The sequence below is a fragment of the Haemaphysalis longicornis genome, unplaced genomic scaffold (assembly GCF_048455015.1).
Source record: "Haemaphysalis longicornis isolate Haplotype H1 unplaced genomic scaffold, Haemaphysalis longicornis Haplotype H1 scaffold_10, whole genome shotgun sequence".
In the NCBI taxonomy this organism is placed as follows: domain Eukaryota; kingdom Metazoa; phylum Arthropoda; class Arachnida; order Ixodida; family Ixodidae; genus Haemaphysalis; species Haemaphysalis longicornis.
Window position 1 is genome coordinate 16,294,659 of NW_027526204.1, and position 21,788 is coordinate 16,316,446.

General features: G+C 46.8%; 1 protein-coding gene and 1 long non-coding RNA gene across 4 annotated transcripts in view; one reads left to right on the plus strand and one right to left on the minus strand.

Annotated features, from left to right (window-relative positions):
• LOC144158244 (uncharacterized) overlaps window positions 1-21,788 on the minus strand; it is a gene marked incomplete in the record, with an annotated part of 583,448 nt that overhangs the window by 481,038 nt on the left and 80,622 nt on the right.
• LOC144158230 (uncharacterized) lies at window positions 802-11,321 on the plus strand. 3 transcript variants are annotated; one of them, XR_013319991.1, is made up of 5 exons: window positions 802-1,009; window positions 2,659-2,726; window positions 3,344-3,839; window positions 5,907-6,203; window positions 11,090-11,321. It is a non-coding gene; the product is annotated as an uncharacterized LOC144158230 (long non-coding RNA). The 3 variants fall into 3 exon arrangements; XR_013319990.1 differs by lacking the exon at window positions 802-1,009 and having other exon boundaries at window positions 2,052-2,726; XR_013319992.1 differs by lacking the exon at window positions 802-1,009 and having other exon boundaries at window positions 2,052-2,726; window positions 5,910-6,203.

The following is a 21,788-nucleotide window of genomic DNA, read 5'->3' on the forward strand; positions in this document are numbered from 1 at the left end:
GCAAATCGGGAACCAAGTGCAAAAGCTCGAATTTTCCACCGTTAGATCATCATAAAACAGTGTTCGCCACTTCTGCAACGACACGCGGCTAAATGCAACGTAAAGAAACCAACAACACACTCCCATACCGTGCGCGCCCGCCACAGAGGAAATTTTCAACCGCGCCGTGACGGCGTAGTGCGGCAAGAAAAGTTTGTTTACAGCCCTAGGTAAGATAAAGGCTCGTGTAGGGGCTAAGCGGTACCATTTAACAATGAAATGAAGCGGGCGCAGAGCCACAGGGATGAGTAAAGAAACAGCCTAATTTTGGCAACGTGTAGTACTGTTTTCCCGGTCGAGCGCCGCTGTCAGTCACGTGAATAGGCGGCGCACGCTCAGGCTTCATTTAGAATACAAAGGCTGGACAACAGAACTCCAACGCAGCTGTATTTTTCATACGGACAGCGACTACGGAACCCCGCGCTTAGCGAACCAACGACAAATATTCGCTCCAAGAGCACCGCGCCCAGCGTGTCACAAAGGTTGCTCGCGCCGGCACAGTTCGCGTCACAAAGTTCGTTCAAAAGCGTGGAACTTAACGTACCTTTTCTCCATTTGAACCGGTATTTCCGCATTGCGTGCTCTGCGGCACGAAGCAATGCTCCGGCATTGTAGTCCATCACCAAGAGCGGTCAATGCCCGCCTTCTATGTTTTGCTAATTGGTTTCGGTTTCAAACGACCGTACCAAAATGGCGGACCTAGTTACCGGAGTCGACGTGAGATGGCGGGGCGCATTTTGCATAGGGTCTATTCAAATTTCAAACATAACAACCGTTGGTCGCGTTTGTCGTTCCTAAAAGTTGCTCTTGCGTTTGTAAGGTTGTTTGCGCAAAAAAAAAATGCTTTTGAGAGAGTAAATAGGTAAATGGTATTTTAAATGCATCTCCAAAATACCTTGCTCAAGCCTTTGTATGCGTGAAGACTGCCACGGTTCCCCAAGCGTCCGGAAACGACTCGGCACGAACAAAGGTGAGTAGCTACTAGCGTGATAAGTAGTAGCAGAGTTTCTTGCGGTCGTCGTTAATGAGCTATCACTGCACAGTACCGTAGTTTGGCGAATTCTGTGCGCACCACACGCCGGTGCCCAGCACCACAATTTGTGAAGAAGTACACGCTTGGGCTTGCAAACTTTTGGCATTACCTTTCTCGTTAAAGAAAACTGTTGAAATGGTACAAGCAGTACAACGAATGCACAGGCTATCAGCCGAGCTCGCGCTGAGCCTTTATGGACTAGTGATGCACAAAACTTTCATAAATTTCGGTGATGTCACAGCACAACGATGGAGTGCAATGTAAATACCCTATTAAGGCAAAATGGGGGGGGGGGGGGCAACTGTACTTATTTTTTATAGTTGGCGCCTTTCATGCTGTAACCCCGTTTTTCTTGTTTTTCGCTCACATTCTCAGATTATATATGACGCACTGGCCGAGAAGAAATAATAGTAAAAGAAAGCGTCTGAGAACACGTTGAGAGGACAGAGTTGTAGTTTCTTCCAGGCTCCACTCATTGTCTGTTGTCACTGCTACCAAGATGACACTAACAAAAAAAAAAGCAAGAAGTTTGCAGTAAGTCCGCATGTACGCAATGTTTCTCACAGATTCCGGAAAATAGCCAGTAGATAACGCATGTGACTACAGAGACTGAATCAGAAATCGTTTGTAAGGTCCCTTTGATGTGATAAAATCCTACATAGGTCAGTGCGTTTAAGAGCACACTTTAGCGTATGGACATTACAAATACTAGACAGTTGTTGCGCATTATGGTGCGTCCGCACACTAAAACTCAACAATACAATAATCCTACTCATAACTCCAAAGAAAACAATGGAAATGACGGAGGAATATTCGTTATTCTGAACACAAATTGTAGGAGTTAATGCACCATCTGTTTCCAAAAACCCGTATGAAATGCATGTCGTGCGATTTTGTAATCTGGACCAAAAATAAAGCTGGAGTGGGGCCAATTTAAGACAATTTTCATTGCCACTGACCGTTACCATATCTCCATGCTGCATTTATTGTTGATGTGATCAGTTGTCTTCAGATATTCATGATGGGCATATTTAGTAAATTTCTGTCTGAGCTAAAAATGAAGCTAATAGACTGCACATTTGCCTTACTACTTGTTCCATTTTAGTTGTCTCCTGTCACATAAAACAGTATGACAAAAGGAGAATGGCATATTATCTAGCTGCAAACGTTTGTTTATGGAGAAAGTTTGCAATGGTATTGCTAGTGTCTGACATATTTTAGTTTTCTTCTGCTAACTCACATTTGAGTTATGAGTAGTACCAGACCTTCCCAAAATATTGTGTGCATGTTCAAGGCACTGCCCTAGAGTTTTATTCATTCTAAGCCTTTCACTGTAGCAGGTTTGAGATTTTTGAATAAGATAAGCTCATTCACAGGCAAAGGCCGGTGAATGAGCTTTTGACTTCTTTTTTGTCCTTGTGCAGTAGGATATTTTCATGTTAGAGTAGTAAAACCCCTCTGCATCCTTGTTTACCTCGAGATAAGTTTTGCTTACCTTAAGTTTCAAACTGCTTTAATTCTCAGTGCTTTAGTTGTGTACACTTTATTATCTCGCATTTTTGCCGGCATCTGGTCGGTGCGTTCAGGGCGCCTTTTCAAGCCCTGGATGTCAACAAAGCTGCCAAGGAGGTGTCGCTGATCAACCTGTCCATGTGTGAGTAGGCCAAGCCGCGCTTGCACAGGGTCAATTAGGACGTTTCTCATTTACAGAAGGTAACCACTTTTTGTGTATAGCTGATGTTGCAATTGGAATTTTCCTTGCAGACCCATGATGTGTTTACAGTGCAATTAACCGGTTATGCTGGGTGCATCAGGTTTTGGCAGGATGTGGTATGCACTTTGTGTGCACTAAATGAGAGAGAAGCTGTGCAATTTGTGCTCACTGCCCATCATGTTACCGCTTTGCATAGAGCTGCCCTTGTGTCTAGTTTTCTTGTCTTCAGGTTTCACCTAGGAATATTTATAACTACGTTCATTGGGTTGTCCTAGGTTGTTATATGTACTCTAGAGTGGCTTAAAGGGGCGTCAAAATGATGTTAGGGCAGGAGATGACAAAGGCTTCAATTTCAGCGTCGTACCTGGGAGATCAAGTGGTTGCTGTTTAGCCAGCTGCAGGGCAATTCGACGGGCTTGCAAACCTCAGAACTTTGTCACTTGTGGCTTAGCAATGTTTATCACACCGTTATATCCTATTTCCTAAGGTAAATGCGTGTTTTCCCCTTCCGAACTGCTATTTGCACCTATTGGTCCAGTAATCATAAAATGTCCCAGGTGGTGGCCTCTGGATGGGAGGGCCCTGGTTGGTCTCCTGCTCTGGTGGCCGAGGTGCAACTGGAAATCCTGGGCAAGCGCAGCAAACAACAGACGGCCCCACTGTGGGCAGCTCAGCTGGCCTAGGCCATCGTCCGAGATGACCTGAAGGGCCACACCCTGGCCTATTCGGGCGGCTCTGTGCGGCAGCGACAGGGCTCGGCCTCAGCAGGCGCCATGCTAGGGGAGGTCACCCGGCAGGCGCTGCTGTAGTGTGCTGTATCCTCAGCCACAGCCGAGCTGGTGGGTGTCAGCCTGGACCTGGCCCCAGCGCTGTGCCCTGCAATGCTACTCCTGGGTTGCCCTGCTGCGCATCCGGAGGGCGACTTGTGCTCACTCATGGTGCATGGAGTGCTGTATCGGGGCGCCTGGCTGCGGCCGCAGTGGGAGCCCAGACACAGGGAGCTCAAGGGCAACGAACCAGTGATGTGATATCTGCGCCGAACCGTGCCGAAAGGTAAATCCTGCTACATCCTTCTTCATTTCAAGCAATCTGCGCCAATCTTGTGCCGAAGCTTCGTTTCGCCGGGTTTCCGCAATGTTTTGGCTCTGGTGGGAGGAGTCCTTTACGCCACGGGCGTTGAAGGCATCTTTTACGTAAAATGAAGTGGAAGGAAGTTTTTACATAAAATGTGCTGAGTGCCTTCTGCACGACTGCCTTTCATTTTGCAGAGCCTGCGCTTCTTAAAGGGACCCAGAAAAGCTTTGTGAAGGTGGCAATCAAATGCCTTCAGGTGGTAGAACACATAACGGGGGATTTTTGAGCCAAGTTTGAGCCCCATACGTTGTACAGATAATTTGTAAACAATTTTTGAAGATCGCCTTTTTCAGCCGATGAGCGCGCCACCGCAGCGAGCCGACCGCGGCTGACGCAACGCCGACCGCGGCTGACGCAACGCCGACCGCGGCTGACGCAACGGCGAGGCGCCCCCCTGATTCGGCCGATCGTCGGTCGCCGGCAACGTCACTGCCATTGGCGTCCGGTTGCTCTTCCTTCCTGCGCGATCCCGAGGCAAAGGCGGGTCTGCAGCGATTGACGCGTGCCTAGGCGCAGGAATGTGGCTAGCGGAGAACGGAAGTTGAGCGTCGCGATGTCACATGGCTATTCCCAGTGTTTCCAGTTGCTTTGAAATAAGCAGAGAGGGAGGAGGAATCGATCGGCAAGGGGGGAGAGGTGCACTTAATTGCTTCTGGCGCAGCTAATACTGAATGTAGATCAATAATTCCAACGGCATTGCATCGCTATATTGGTACTACGCGACAATAAAGGCCTTTTGTAACTTTTGTAAAAGGCTTTTATGTATCCCTTTAAGCCCACAGCTGAGGAAAGAAAAGTCCTCTAGAGCTCATTTTAGGGTGCTGCAAGTGATCTAACCGATGAATTGACTTTGATGGATGAATACATGGTCGTCCAGCTTGAACATGTTGATCAGATCCGTCTACGCGAATTAACGAGTATTGGTAGCAGAGTTTTGAGAAGAAGGAGGCTAACAACAAAACCAAATTCCCTCTCTTGGCTTGGCTAGTGAAGGCATTGCTGTGCATTCTACATAGAAAAGCGGTTGGGGAAATGGGCTTCAATAAGAACTGCCGGCACCTTAATGAAAGGGCTCAGTGTGCGATACAAACTGTTCATGGCATCAGGCACATTGTTTCGTTCTTCAAGCGCTTTGACGGAGATGCAAGTCACCTCAATGTGACACCAGAGGTTTTGAGAGCAGTACAAACATCGAGCAAAGACTGCCAAGAGCGCATTGTGGCTGAGAAGCTCAGGCAGCTAAGCAGTGGTGTCTTGACACAGCCAAGGCTGGTCCTAGTCATGATGCCCGAGACAGGCTCCAGCAAGAAGTGGAGACCACAAAAATAACATGGTGGCGAATACGGAGCATCTAATTAGCCTCGACATAAAGTCCAAGAGCTGCAGGTATGTCGAAAGTGGGCAGTCTCTTTTACCTGAGGGTAAAGCTAGAATGGTGGCAGCACTGGACAAAATGGCACAAAAAACAACTTTGGACCTGTCACGATAGTTCTACTTTCATGCATATTTAACCAGAGAAACGTGGGTTTAGCGCAAGTGTCTGTTTTGTTTCGTTACATTTTCTGCTTACTTAAACAAGCTCAAAGGTGTTTTCAGGGAATCTTGTCATATTGTGTTTTATTGCCATGTAGTCGTTTTAGCTTCAGGATGTTGTTTTCGTGTACATCAAACTGTCCACTAAGTGACTGTGTTTCGTTCATTCTGGTTTCATGAAAAGTTCTGTAGCCTACCGAATTGAATGCTACCCCGATAGTCGTTTTTTAAATGAAAGCCAAGTTCCTTCATGATCTGTTGGCTCATGTGGTGTACGTACACATCGCATGAACTCTTTTGGTGCTTGTCCTGAGGCATTTCATAGTCACTGCTAAAAGACGTCTGTGCGGCAGAAACTCGTCTGTACCGAAGGCATTTTACTTGTTTAAACATTTCTGTGTGCCCAGGATGCTGCTTTTGGGGCTCCTCTTAGTTGTTTTCCTCCCCTTCCAGCAGCTCTCAGCCGTCCTGTGCCCCATGTGGGTTCCAAGCAGAGAAACACCACCTGGAGGTGGCTGACAGCCCTGCCTGCTGGCCATGGAGAGTGGCCAGATTTAACAACATGGAGGCGAGCTGCTGGCCTCACGGCGGAATCTTCGGCTGCTGGACCAGCTGCTGTTGCTGCCGGGCTGTGCCAGGGAGCAGGACAAAGTCCACAAGGTCCTGGGCTCCTACCTGGATGCCTCAGGAGTCATCCCCACGCCTCGCCTCCCAGCCCGGTTGATTTGGAACAACATTGAGGAACTGAGGGTTTGTTTGATTGTTATCTTCTCTTGTGCATGTGTGTGTGCGTCTTTTTTAATACCCCTTTTTAAGCGTCACTGAAGTGATTTGTAAATATTGCAGGAATACTAGTGCGAATTGTAGTCTGGAGTCTCTAGGCCATATTTTCACCACTCGCGGCATTTACGTGAATTTATTCGGTAGAAATAATCAATTAAAAAATGCGGCCTTCCTCCGCATCCTTCTTGCTGATTTCCTGACATTTTGTGTGACATCAAAACAAGATGGTTTGGCTGCACTACTGTGCGGCTCGCCGACCCTCCGACAGAGTCAGTCGGTCCAGCGTATAGTCTTCTGGCCGCCAGCGGGTCGTCTTAATTTGTTTGCTCAGTTGAAACTAAGCCATGACCTGTTTGTGCCTGGAAATATCTGCCTTTAGTTTGTTAGTTTGTAGACTGTATTCTGTTTTAACTCACTCCACACATGCGACGCTCCGCTGACTGGTATGCTAGTGAAAAAAATCAAAGGCCAATTGAAGGTGGGAGAAGCTTTATCAAAGTTAATAAATGTACAAAAAAGAAAACTGCAGATAAAACAAGGACACAAGAGAAGACAAATAGACACATAGGGTGCAGACTAGCAAGTGATTTTTTATTTTAGTGAAAAACACATCATGAAGGCAACTGCGGTAACCTAGGGCACAGAACAAAGGTAAACAACCAAAACCACAGCCAAAAGACTGAGCGCAACACGGGGGGCAAAGAACCCTACACTAGGCATGTGCAATCGCTTCGCACATAAACAAACAAGGTGAGTGCCGGGGTAGTCCAAGGACACAAAAATCACCCCCAAGAGTCCCGTTATGATACGCGATCTCGGTGCTTAGTAGGGACACTGACGGTGAACTGACGCAATCTTCGCCTTGATTTTCAGAATCGCGTACGCTTCAAAAATCTCCTTGCTGCACGCACCCCTGTAACGCTTTGTCACTTTGCATGCTTTGAGGCGTGGCGCACAGCCTTTGCAGTCTTTACAGTTGGTGGCCAGGTTGCTGCCGGTAAAAGTGCGGAGGCTGTCGGCGTGTACCCTCAGTAAATCATTAATGCATCGGCCCATTTGGCCAATGTACGATCACCCAGAAGACAAGGGTGTTTCGTAGACGACGCAGCTTGACAGTTAAAAAAGCAAGGCTAAAACGGGGGCTAGTTGGTTATACATCTTCTTAAACCGCGTTGTTCTAAAACTTAGACAAGGGAAGAGCACACAAGGACGGGGCAAAGCGCGAGTCCCGTCCTTGTGTGCTCTTCCCTTGTCTAAGTTTTAAAACCGCGCGGTTCAAGAAGAGTTAACAAAGCGCTTCTCGTGTCTTTTCCGGCACCCCGCATGTCTATTTTCTTCAGAGTTTACACGCTTACACAACTTGTGTAGCTTGTTAGGTGCCGAAAAAACAACACGAACCCCCACCTTTTCCTTAGCTTTCTTGATCCTGTACCCAACATTGTGGACGTAAGATAAAACGGCCATCTTGTCGCCCTTGTCCCGTTCGCACCTCGTCTTCTTGGGGCGTGACTCGACAAGAAGCTTCTTGCCAACTACCAAGATAAGGTCGCAAGGAAACCCTGCTTCCTTCAGTCGCTCCACCTGTGAACAGAAACTTGCCTCAGCTTGGTGTGTGCACGAGCGCTGCAGCGCATTCCCGAGAGCTGACGTGAAGAGAAGCAGTCCTTTTTGGATCGAGGGGAATAGATCCAACACACATGGTCACAGTTCACCTTGGGCTCCATATCCAAAAACTGCATCAATCCCCCGACCGGTGCTTCTATTGTTTACGAAAAGACATTGAGGGTGGAGCGAAAGAGTTCAAAACACTTCTTCAACTTGATGTGTAGTGCCCTCTGGATTGAGCTGCTACAGCACTAGGAAGTCGTCAACGAAGCGGAAAATCTTAATGACGTTAGTGCGGAGCAACGGAAGCAACTGATGAAGTTGTCGAAACGTGCGAGTAGGAGGTGACTGAATATTGGGGCAAGACACGACCCTATACATACGCCGTCCTTAGGAACATAGGGACGACTACACACCCCTTGAATTGGCTCAGCTGGTTGGGCCGCTGGACCGTCGCAGAGTCACAACCGCCGGTTGTGCCGAATCTTTCATACGGAGGCCCGAAGGATTTGGCACAACCGGCGGTTGTGACTCTGCGACGGTGCCAGCGGCCCAACCAGAGCTGAGCCAATTCAAGGGGTGTGCAGTCGTTCCTATGTTCCTAAAGACAGCGTACGTATAGGGTCGTGTCTTGCCCCAATATTCAGTGACCTCGTACTCGCACGTTTCGACAACTTCGTCAGTTGCTTCCGTTGCTCTGCACTAACGTCATTAAGATTTTCCGCTTCGTTGACGACTTCCTAGTGCTGTAGCAGCTCAATTCAGAGGGCACTACACATCAAGTTGAAGAAGTGTTTTGAACTCTTTCGTTCCACCCTCAATGTCTTTTCGTAAACAATAGAAGCACCGGTCGGGGGATTGATGCAGTTTTTGGATATGGAGCCCAAGGTGAACTGTGACCATGTGTGTTGGATCTATTCCCCTCATTCCAAAAAGGACTGCTTCACTTCACGTCAGCTCTCGGGAATGCGCTGCAACGCTCGTGCACACACCAAGCTGAGGCGAGTTTCTGTTCACAGGTGGAGCGACTGAAGGAAGCAGGGTTTCCTTGCGACCTTATCTGGGCAGTTGGCGAGAAGCTTCTTGTCGAGTCACGCACCAAGAAGACGACGTGTGAACGGGGCAAGGGCGACAAGATGGCCGTTTTACCTTATGTTCATAATGTTGGGCACAGGATCAAGAAAGCTAGGGAAATGGTGGGGGTTAGTGTTGTTTTTTCAGCACCTAACAAGCTACACAAGTTGTGTAAGCATGTAAACACCGAAGAAAATAGACATGCGGGGTGCTGGAAAAGACATGAGAAGTGCTTTTTTAACTTTCAAGCATGCGTCGTCTACAAAACCCCCTTGTCCAGTGGATGATCACACCATTGGCTAAACGGGCCGATGCATAATTGATCGACTGAGGGTACACGCCGACAGCCTCCGCACTTTTACTGGCAGCAACCTGGCCACCCACTGTAAAGAACTGCGAAGGCTGTGCGCCACGCCTCGAAGCACGCGAATTTACAAAGCATTACAGGTGTGCGCGCAGGAGGGAGATTTTTGCAGTACGCGATTCTGAAAAAAAGGCGAAGATTGCGTTTCGTGACTGGACTTTTGGGTGTGATTTGGTTGTTCATCTTAGTCCTGTGCCCTAGGTTATCGCACATGTGTAGATCGCAGTTTCCTTCATGATGTGTTTTTCACTCAAATAAAAAATCACTTGCTAGTCTGCGCCCTGTGTGTCTAGTCGTCTTTTCTCGTGTCCTCGTTTTAATCGCAGTTTTCTTTTTCGGAATGTACCAACTATCCCAAGCTTGCATTCTATTCTACTTAATATAGGTACTAAGAAAATAAGGTCAACTGAAACTTGCCATACAGGGAAAAATCAGGGTGCATGAAGCGCTTTTTTGTGCTGGGTGAACTAGCACAGCAGTCACCAGCACGATCACACATCTATGAACGCTTTTCTGCTAAAGGAATGCAGTCACTAAAGGTGAGGTATTTGTGAAAATTTGAGGGATGCTTACTGCAGAAGCGCTAGTCAAGAAATAGTCGTCCGGGCTGCTTGGAATGCCGAACCTAGATAAAAATGTGAACTGGGTATACATTATATACATTATACTTATGCCCTTGCCGACACTGGCTTATGGCGGAGTGATCTGGAGCACTAGGTATATTGTTATGCAATTCGCAAGCTCAAATCCCATAGCACTAAGTGGTTTATTTGTTTTTGGGCGGTATTTTCTATACTAAATTCACAATTTTGGCGCTGTTTCTGTAAACCTAGCAAAACTTAAGGGTGTGCAAATTATGCGAGTAAATACGGTAGTTTACAGAACCGAAACAAACTGGTTTGAATTCTAATCTTGGACATTGTCCAATTACGTAGTAACTTGTATGAACGTCACTGCTTTAGTTGCTGTGGCTGCCTAAGACCGCGCATGGCAGTTTTTCCCCTTTCAGGCCTCATAAAATAAATACCGCCTTATCGACAGGATAAATGATGAAAAGTGTGTTTATTTGAGCCATTATACGCAGTTCAAACAAAAAAGACAGGAGCTTGACAAATTCACTTCGGTGTACTTTTAATACCCTACAACCCGCCGTCAGTGGCTAAGGCGTTCAGCTGAGCCTGAGGTCGCAGGTTCGCTTCTCAATTGTGGCGGCCGCTTTTCTGATGGAGGTCGAAAGCAAAAACGCCCTTGTGCTCGAGATCCCGTGCAGGTGGTCAAAATGTTAATCTGGGGACCTCCACTATGGCGCACCTCATTGCCTGTGTAGCGTCGGCGCGTAAAACATAATACCCCCTTGTGCCTTTGTTTCCTCTCTATCTGCCTGTCATGCCCTCCCCCACTCCCCACACGAGTGGACATACTGGTGTCCATCCCTAGGTGTGACAATTTACAGCTGCTGGTGCACATTCCTTTCTGCCTTCCTGGAAATTCATTCATTTTGGTAAAGGATAAAAATTACTGCAGCCTTAATTCTTATACTTGCTTTCTGGCACCTATACCCATCAATAATACAGTCGAACCCCACTACAACGAACTCCGCTTCAACGAAATTTCCGTTTCGACGAAAAATTTCCAATTCCCCATCAGTTAGCCAGAGAAGTCAGTGCAACACAGTCCTCGCCCCAACGAACCATTTGTCTAGCTTGCTTTCGCATCAACGAAATTTAATAAGTAGCTGTCTGTCTGATACCTTTCACTGCTCACTACTGGTACACATTGTAAGTGACACAGTGCCTTGTGTTCTACCCAGGCATCCTGCTGGCACGGGCAACACGGCTGGAGGCAAGAAGCAAGGACACTCAGCTTCATGGGAACAAGCCAGACTGCTGATGACTGCCACATGAAGCTATCATCCCTGTTTACAAGTATATAGCGGGTTGACGGTTACCTTTTTTTGTGAGAGCTTTCTCCTGTAATTCCTTCTACTTTAATGCATATACCTAATGTTGCACTACAAATAAAGCTTGGTTTTCAAAAGATTACAGGTTGATTTATCATTTTGTACACAGGACACAAAACATGTGAAATGAGACCTAGCTGGCATGAAGCAACTCTATTCTTGTGAGTTTATGCGAATACCCCCTATTTATGTTGTGCTAACATCACCTTCAGTTGTGCTGCCCGCTTGATGCTTTCTCTGTTCACACAGGCCGGTTGTGGATGTTGCTGCCAGCTGTCAACAATTAACACACCCTGTGGTTGCTTCCAGAACACTCGGCAATGACCAGCCCTTCTCCGATTAAGTATCTTTTAAACTGCGTGCCAGTTTAAGCAAAGATATTTATTCGGAGAACAGCGGGCAGTCGAGTCGGTGTTCCAAAAGCAGCTGCTGGGTGCGTCAGTTGTGGGGACAGCTCGTAGCGATATTTCAGGCTAGCCTGTGTGTACAGAGAAAGAATTTAGTGGGTGCCACGAAGAAGCCCCTGAGTAAACGCGGATAACGTAATTCCTGATACCTCTTGAAAAGGTCTTAAAACTCCTTGAAAAGAAGTTGTATAGACGTCAACAAGAAGGTGCTGAGACATCCTACAAGAAGTCCTGTAGATGTCTTGCAAGCACCCAGATAGACGGCTATAAGCGTCGCGTTAGCACAGCTACAAGACTTCTTCAGGACGGCTTTTATAAATAACTTCTTCGCCAAGATGTCTCTAAGCAGTTCGAATCGTCTTGTGTAGATGTCTTTTAGATTTACAATAGCCCTTTTTGCGTTTCATGGGATACAGGCTTGGAATATAGTTAGCATTTTTGCATGGTTTATATCCTTATAAAAGTCATTAGTTATTGTCCGGGATTGGGTAATCATATCCCCGAAACATGTTTTTCTGCTACGTATGCATTCGAAACAAAGCCGCATTCGTTGTCCACGCTGCAAAATGAAGTTAACCTCTCACTGCGCCAGTATCAGATTTAAACAAGGCGACAAAAGAATTAATTTGTGCTTGACGTATTTGGAGGTGACAGTGGTGATATGCTGCTACCGTCGCCGATGCCCGAAAGAGCGGCGACGAAGTGCGCAGAACCGCGTCCCCGGGTAGCTCTTGCAGGCGATCGCATACTCTATGAAGACGCAGTTGCTTTTTAAGTAAACTAAATGTACTTGTGGAATAACGTCCAGGGAGGCAAGGGAGGAGGTCGTCGTCTGTAGAAAGCAAATATATTCACACTATTTACAGAGAACCGTTCAATGCACAGCCATCTTGTCGCCTCGCCTGGTCGTCTTCTTCTTCGTCTATGCGTCTGTTGAGCCACGTGCCTGCGTTGTCTTCGTCGCCTTCGAAAGTTCCAACATTCTCCCGCCCGACAGCAGTGCGTGCGAGCGAAAAAAAGGAAATCGGTGCTAGTACTATCAACAAACGTTAATGTTGCTTAACCGAGTCCTGGGCGAAGATACTGGTCAGTCTGTCGTTCGTATCCAGCTGGTGTCTGCAGTGATCTTTTTTCTGATCTTCGGCCTTCGTTTTCTTCGAGATTTTGCTTTTCTCCGTACTTTCGATCTGTTTTTCTGCACCACGACTGTGTTAGGGGTTGAGTCAAAACCTTGTTTGCAAGCGTAGTTTCGTGTGCACACTGATTTCGGAAACAGTCGCTTCATCAAGGTTTTCTGTTTCCTGGCAACTCGGTTTGAATCTTGACTATTCACGTTTTGGGCACTCTGAAATTTGGTGGCAACACTTATTCCTCGCAACTTCATTGATTTCAAAACACGTTTGGAGGCTTGGTTGTTACTCGATGTACTCCCGCTGGCGCGGGTATCCCTCGCTGCTCTTTTTTTAGTAGACGATGTGTAGCTTTTTTCGGTGGTCATCAGCTTGATGACCACTGACACTGCTGACCGCTGCCGGGCCGCGGTTGTGTGGTTCGTACTTTTGTGGAGAGCGAATTTAAGCAGCCGGCTTTGTGTGGCCCTGTCCTTGTAGTGGGTCATCGGCTTCACTTTCATTGCCTGTGTTGTAGCTGGCACCACATCTTGAGGCGTGAGAACAGCTTCCTTCAATATCATGGACGAGTTGGTGCTTGCGTCGGTGAGTATTTTGTGTTGACTTGGTATGTTGTGCGCAGTCTCGTCATGTCCAGACATGTCGGAAACACAGTCAAACTTGTATCTTAAGGACGAGTCTGTATTGGCTGGCACAGTTGTCCTTGCTTTCCTCCGTGTTGCACCTTCGTCTAGACTTACATTTCGGCTCTTGTAAAAGTCGTCTTGCGTACGGTCATCCGGACATGTCATGACTGCATACGCATAGGAGGGTTCGAGCACTTTAGTTTTACATACGTTGACGATGTCACCTTCTGAAGCTATCCCCTCTTGCAGGGTGTTTTCTTCGGTTGCTGATGGAGCTGGCATATATTGCGGTGGTTCTTGCTCAGTTACCTCTCGCTGCTGGTATGAAGTTGAAGTTCCCAGTGTAACGGCATCTTCAGTTCTGATCAAGGAATGCGCATTTGTCTGTCGTATTTCAAGCGCCGTTTCAGTCGACTGGTCATTCACAGAGGCGCATGTCGTCGTTGGACCTGGGGATGTAGCCAAGCTTGAAGGTTTTTGGGTTTGATAACCTATTAACGGAACCTCCACCAATGTCGTTGAAGTCGTGGGCTTCACGCGAGTTCCGGTCTCCTCCCCAGGCTCATTACACCCGCTTGTATGAATAGACTCATACTGTCGAAGCTGTCGCCTTCTGACCTCTTTTGCGAGATGTGGCTCCTGAGGGGTGAGGGCTTCTCGTCCGTAAAGTCTTTGTTCGAGGTAACAAATAATTCTGCATGCTTCTTTGACCGACTCTAGAGCGTCGTCGTGTTGGCCATCAATACTGGTTCCGCGTGCAAGGGCATCCAGCTTCTCGCTGATTGCAGCAAGTCGGCCGGCACTGTTCTGGAGCCTTGCTATCGAAACTGCGGCCTCCACGTCTTTGTTGTGCTCTAGAGTAGGCGTTATCTCGGCTATAAGCTTCCGATTGAATTCGAGAAGGCTGTTCTGGGCAATCCGGAGCCGGTTCCGCTGTCTCGACACCTCCTCCTCGCTTCGGGGTGAGCATGGCGGTCGAAGAACTGAATTCCGCTGCATGGCTCACCTCGTCGTGTCGCTTGACGTCCCGGGTTTCGGCACCATGTGGAATAACGTCCAGGGAGGCAAGGGAGGAGGTCGTCGTCTGTAGAAAGCAAATATATTCACACTATTTACAGAGAACCGTTCAATGCACAGCCATCTTGTCACCTCGCCTGGTCGTCTTCTTCTTCGTCTATGCGTCTGTTTAGCCACGTGCCTGCGTTGTCTTCGTCGCCTTCGAAAGTTCCAACAGTACTTTTTGCTTGTAGAATTCACCATAACAAGTTTTTTGAGGCGCGGAAAGGCGAAAAGAAGCAAAACAAAACCAAAACACTGCACGAGCCCCTATCAGCCACGCAGCGCAAATCCCGCCAATGCCGCGGAGAAGCGGCGGCAGGCGGCGCAGCGATTGCGAAGCTCGAGGCGTATAAGTATGTACAAACAACGTGTTTTAAGTGCGAATGCACTTCTTAAGCGACCCTGAACCTGCGTCCACTGGCGATGTCCGCATAGCATACCCACGTGGGGGATTGGCCAAGAATCTCCTCGTCTTCCTTGGCAACGGGGGAGATGGGCGCGCGCTGCCTGGCCGCTGACATGGCACATACCCACGTGGGGGATTGGCCAGGAATCGGGCGTGAGAAGGGCTAATGCACCCGCTTAAAGGAGTACTGACACGAAATTTCAAAGCTGAGATCCGCTCTAGCAATCACGTACAACGACAACACAAATAGGTGTCTGTGAATAAATGCATCTTTCTTTCTTTGTAGTTGTGTGTGGGTGTGTGATCTCTCTTTCGTGAACATTACCGAACCGCGCAAATTCCACTCGTGCATTCGCACTTTCACATTCTTCCCCTCGGGGAAATGCGGGGAATTCTTTGTACTGCTCGCAGGTGAAAACTTCAATGGCCACTTCGCTCCCCTTTTCCCTGTTTTATCGGTGGCGCAGATATTTTTCAGCACAGGCCCTGAATTGAAATGTTTTTACGATTTTATTGAAGATGTTTTTTTGGTTCTTAATTGTACTAACTTCTTTCTTATGTTTTCATTTTAAATGAGATAACCATATACCTTACCAATCGAAATATATTAGGTCGTTTGTTTTCTATAAAAAGAGAGTAACAGCTCCAGGTGGCATGGTGCAGCCAGTCCTATTTGAAAACGTTTATTTCACTTGTGTTCCTTAACAGAAGCACTCTTGGAAAACCTGGGAAACTCTAGGTACTTGAAAATGTGTCAATGCTTGAATGCGGACTAGTTGGTTGGAGCAATGAAACATTGTAAAAACAGCACAGTTAGAGACAGTACCCAAAGCGAGAAAGAAGAAATACCAGCGCTTGTCCTGTATCATTCTCTCTTTACGTCCTGTCTCTAGCTGTGCCCTTTTTACCATGTTTCATTGAAAATGTGAACTCCGTAGACACTCTTCACATCATAAAGTCCCACTTAGATGAAACTGTGCTGTGCATTCCTCTATATAGGCTGTTTGAGGATTTGTATAACACTCCTTGCGTTCATTTGCTCAAACCTTTCACCTTTGCAGTTCTGGAAGTGAACCACACCCAAGTTGGCAATTCGGGTGGATCGGACAAATTCACAACTTCACGAGAAGACGCAGACATTTCGGCAGAACCCAGTCCTGACACCTGCTCGTGCGACCGACACGCTGACAATGCAGGGTGGGTTGTGACGCTTGCAAGGCTGTTTGCAGACCATATGGAAGTGCAAACTAAAAGCTGTGGTTTGTTTTTGTCGGTATCTCCTGGAGCAAATATTATAGAGGGTGCACCGTGAGGAATAGCAATGGAAACTGTACCAGTAGCTCACAGAACACCACTGGATGTAATGATGAACCCATATGTAGTATGAGCAGGATTGTAATCTGGCTAGAATCCTAAGTTGTAAAATTACAAAATGTTGTTTCTGCAACAATTCCATTTTATTCGAAATATTTAAGGAGTTGATGAGGCCGTGAGAATTTTTAAAAATTCAGTGTTTCTTTAATTTTGGTATTCTTTGTTTCATACTTGGTTTTGTTGGTTGGGCTAGTTGGTTTTGCTTGTTCAAAAACTGCGCGTGAGGTTACTAAGGACACACTTTTAAGGAATACAAACGAACGACGTGGACAGCACGAGCGCAAACTAACAACTCATTTGTTAGAAGTGAAAAATCAAAACATTTAGAAAGGTTTACAAAGTACGCGTGGAAGAGGTGGGGAGGGGGAAATGAAAACACATTCTTGATAAAAACAGGCGTTAAACATCGTATTCTGTTCAATGGCTCTTTATCTTTTGCTTGTAGAACTGAACTACAGCGTTATCTGTGCTTGATGCTTTTGTTTACCACGCCTACTTGCTATGAACTGCTCTTCATGAATTCTATTTCAGGTGGGGCCAGCAAGATTGAGCATGAGCTCACGTATTCAGTCTGTTGTTTTGAAATGTGAAAGGCTTCCCAGATTTCGCATGTCTTGTTGCGTGATCTTGCCAGAACTGAAGTTTCCTGAAACATTGGGTTGCACTCACATTTTTTGCATTGAGTCGCCAAATCGCCTGAGAGGGCCGTTTGCTCACATGCGTACCGGTGCTCTCTAAGACTGTCATTTAAACATCTCCCTGTCTGGCCCACGTATGCTCTTCCGCAGTCTAGAAGAATGGTGTACACTACCCCTACTTGACAGTCGACGAACTTATTTTCATGCCTGGTTTTGCAGGCTTTTTTGGTGGCATCTGGTACAGCGTTTACTTTTTGGCACATCCCTTTAAGTTTGACTGGTACGGAAAACACTACATTGAGATCATGGCACGCGCATATCTTTAGTTTATGTGAGGCCTTGTGTATGTAGGAAACAACGTGTTTGTTGTCATGGCTCCTGGGTGCTGGCTGTTTCTTTTCATGTTCAAAATTTTTTCTGCAACTGATACTAGTGTGCTGTCTGGGTAGCCCCTTTCTTGTAGACATTTTACCTCGAGTTTAAAGCTTTCCTCCCACCTGTGGGTACACGATCGTTTAAGTGCTTGCATTATGCACGCATTAGCGATGGCTCTCTTCACTAACTTGCTGTGCGCCGACTCATAACGAAGCAGTCCTTTCTCACCTCTGATTTGGTACATGTAGCAATTTTCTCTGCCTTGATGCTTAGGTCCAAGTACTGTATTGTGCCCTCATTCGGGATTTCATGAGTGAATTCTATACCTTTGTGTGCGTCCCTAAACATCTTTAATATGTTATCTCTACTTCAGCAGTGTCGTGCTGATGGCTTAAACATACCAGATAGTCCTCGACATACCTAAAGCATTTCACTACTGTAGTCCCTCGGAACTTCTGTTCAAGTTTCCTATTTCCTACTGCCAAGAACATATCTGATAGTGTAGGTGCCAAGCATGACCCGATGCATATCCCATCGACTTGTCTGTATACTGCACTGTGCCTTGGCAGTCTACATACAGTGAACTGAGGTACACTTCTAAATGCTTCATAAGGTTCGCCATGCTAATTCCCCCTGATTTTGAAATTTTACATTTCCATATGTATCGATGCAGTCCTCAGCCGCTCTGAGAGCCAATTTTTGTGGAATATTGTAGTAAAGGTCCCGGACATCCACTGACAAAAATGAAGAGCAGCAGTCCGTTTTGAGGAATTCAACGACACTGTCAGAGTTTGTGATGATGAAAGGGTCATTGATGGGAAGCGTTTTTAGATGGGCCTAGATTAAGCATGCCATGTTGTTCTGCCACATCAAACGGCCTTGCACAAAAAGCATGAACGTAGTACCTTCCTTGTGGGTCTTTACACTGAAAAACGGGCGCAAACTGTCTCGTTCACTCTTCTTGATACTCGTCGCCAGTCTCTTGAGTTCTATTTCATTGCACAGTCATTCCACCTCAGAGCGATGCTTCTTCAGAACCTTCTGGCTCACCTGCTTATCTCCCACGAAGTGCTTGTTGAGGGCCTCTATTGCGTTTTTGTTGTACATGCCCTTACTAGTGATTACAAACACCCCCGTTTTGTCTTCGAGAAGTAGGTTTTTGTTGTGCTTCCTGCAGTAGGTGACCACTGTTTTCATTTCGGCTGTTTTTCCTATTTTCGGCGACCTTCTTTTTGCGTCAATGCCTTTCAGGCTTTCCATGATGCCTGCCAACCTATCTTTTCCGGGAATTCTGTTGGTGACGGTGCGCACCAGTCGTACATACTCCGCTGCATTCAGTCTTGGTTGTAGAGCAAATGTAGAACCCTTGTTAAGTGTCGCTTCAGTTCCAGGTGGTATCCAATGCCCAAAATAGACTGCTGCTCTTCAGTTTTTTCAGTGGATGTCCGGGACCTTAACTACAATATTCCGCAGAAATTGGCTCTCAGAGCGGTTGAGGACTGCATCGATGCATATGGAAATGTAAAATTTCAAAATCAGTGCAGAATTAGCGTGGCGAACCTCATGAAGCTTTTGTAAGTGTACCTCAGTTCACTGTATGTAGACTACCAAAGCGCAGCGCAGTATATAGACAAGTCAATGGGATATGCATCGGGTCGTACTTGGTGCCTACAGTATCAGATATGTTATTGGCAGTAGGAAATAGGAACCTTGAACAGAATTTCCGAGGGACTACCGTAGTGAAATTTTTCAAGTATGTCAACGACTATCAGGTATGTTTAGGCCAGCAGCACGACACTGCCGAAGTAGATAAGATATTAAAGATGTTTAGGGACGTGCACAAAAGTCTAGAATTCACTCATAAAATCCCGGACGAGGGCATATAGCGCTAACCACATGGAGCGATTTTTCCAGTGACGCGACGAGCGACGCGACTAGGACCTGCAGTCGCCCAACCGAAGTCGCACGCCGAGGCAACCACATGACAGCGACGGCTCGAGCGACTGAGGACAGCGATGTCAATGTTGCCGCACTGCGCATAGTAACGCGCTTAGTACGCTGGTTGTTTGCAACCATTTTTTTTTCATTTGTCATAAAAAGCATGAGTAAAAAGTATTACGCCTTTCTACCTTGCTTTATGCACTTCATTGCATCTCTAAAAGTGGTTTGGGTTAGCGATAGCGCACGCTTTTCTTTTTGCGCCTCGAATCTCAGCTCCAACATGAACGCCGTGAAGAATTCGCTTTCTTGACATCGTTTTTCCCACACAGGTCTCACCCAGTGTGTGCGGGAGCCTTCGTGCTTCTGCTTCAGCGTGTACAGAAGCTTTGCCATGCAAAGCTTTCTTTGCCGCTGCACCGCAAACGCGGTCTGCGTGGATTTGCAAAATCTTCCCCCCGTTCTCTTCCAAAACCGGAGGTTGCGTGCTACGTAGGGGCTGTCCTATTGGCTAGTCGCTGTGGCCACTTCCGGGAGGCGAGCGACTGTTTTTGGCGGCCCAGAACCGAGTGATTCGATGAGGGACTTGGTCCGCGGCGAAAAGTAGTTCGTCGCTAGTCGCGTCGCTCCCCAAGTCGCTTGCAAAATCGCTCCATGTGGTTGGGGCTTATTACAGTACTTGGACCTAAGCATCAAGGCAGTGAAAAGCCATACTTGCTACATGTACCGAATCAGAGGCGAGAAAGGACTGCTTCATTATGAGTCGGCGCACACAAAGTTAGTGAAGAGAGCCATCGCAAATGCGTGCGTGATGCAAGCGCATAAACGATCGTGTGCTCACAGGTGCGAGGAAAGCTTTAAAATCCAGGTAGAACGTCCACAAGCAAGCGGCTACCCAAACAGCACGCTAGTATCAGTTGCCAAAACATTTTGAACATGAAAAGAAAGAAACAGCCAGAGCCGAGGAGCCATGACAAAAAACACATTGTTCCGTACATACACAAGGCCTCACGTGAATTAAAGAAGATAGGCGCGCGCCATGATCTCAATGTTGCGTTTTCCGAGCCTGTCAAACTTAAAGGGATGTGTGAAAAAGTAAACGCTATACCGGATCCCACCAAAAAAGCCTGCAAAACCAGGCATGAAATTAAGTTCGTCGACTGTCAAGTAGGGGTAGTGTACAACATTCCTCTGGATTGCGGCAGAGCATACGTGGGCCAGACAGGAAGATGTCTGAATGCGAGGCTTAGAGAGCACCGCTACGCATGTGAGCAAACAGCCCCCTCAGGCAATTTGGCGACGCACTGCAAAAAATGTGAGTGCAACCCATTGTTTCAGGGAACTTCAGTTCTGGCAAGATCACGCAAGAAGACGACACGCGAAATCTGGGGAGCTTTTCACATTTCAACACAGCAGACTGAATGTGTGAGCTCATGCGCAATCGTGCTGGCCCCACCTGAAATAGAATTCATGAAGAGCAGTTCATAGCAAGTAGGCGTGGTAAACAAAAACGTCAAGCACAGATAACGCTGTAGTTCAGTTCTACAAGCAAAGATAAAGAGCCAATGAACAGATTACGATGTTTAGCACCTGTTTTTATCAAGAATGCTCTTTCATATCCCCCTTCCAACCTCTTCCACTCGCACTTTGTAAACCTTTCTAAATGTTTTGATTTTTCACTTCTAATAAATCAGTTGTTAGTTTGTGCTCGTGCTCTCCACGTTGTTCGTTTGTATTCCTTAAAAGTGTGTCCTTAGTAATCTCAAGCACAGTTTTCGAACAAGCTATGGATGTTGTCTGCAGTAAGTAATCTGCAAATTGCTATGCTCCACTTTAGGTTTCGCCCAGTGGTGTATTATCTGTGTTCCGGGGAATAGTGCAAGCTTGAGGGTCCCAGTTTCGAGAAACAGCTTGGGACATCATTGGAAGTAATCTCTAAAACAATGATGAGAAAAACAAAATACACATACAGAATAATCATTGCTGCCTACATGGCTTAAGAGAAAGATAAATGTAGTTAAACTGTTTGCTTTGTCTGTTTAAAGGAGTGCCGAGGCGTATGTTCATGTTACGTTTTTGTCGCTGGTATTGGTGCTTACAATCTCACTATTCATGGAATGGCACATTGGGCAGTTGGTCACAGCGTAAATAAATATTTATATTTACAGCCTCGTTTATTTGTTTAGGTTTCAGCTTCGAAAAAACGAACGCCGAGGCAGCTGCTATGACAGGAGGACGCTTGTGACATCACCGTTTCTGTCGCACAACTGCTTATCTGGACGCTCACATGAGCTCGCGCGCACCTCAACCGTCTCATCATGTCTCGGGTAGCATGATGTCAGTCCGAAAACTATAACGTGATACGCCAAAGCAGCGCACGCCAACTGCTGCCAACATGTTGGCCACGTTACGGATGCCTCATGTTGCAAGTTTGGGGCCAGGTTGGTGGTGTTGGGCTGATGCTGATTGCTAAAGTGTATCTGTTCTAAGCTTTGTCATGTGTGCAAAGAGTAAAATATATTTCAAATATGTTATAGTGAATCGGTACTGTTGAAATGGGCTGGGAGATATCTCAACTTACCAAGGAAGTCTTTTA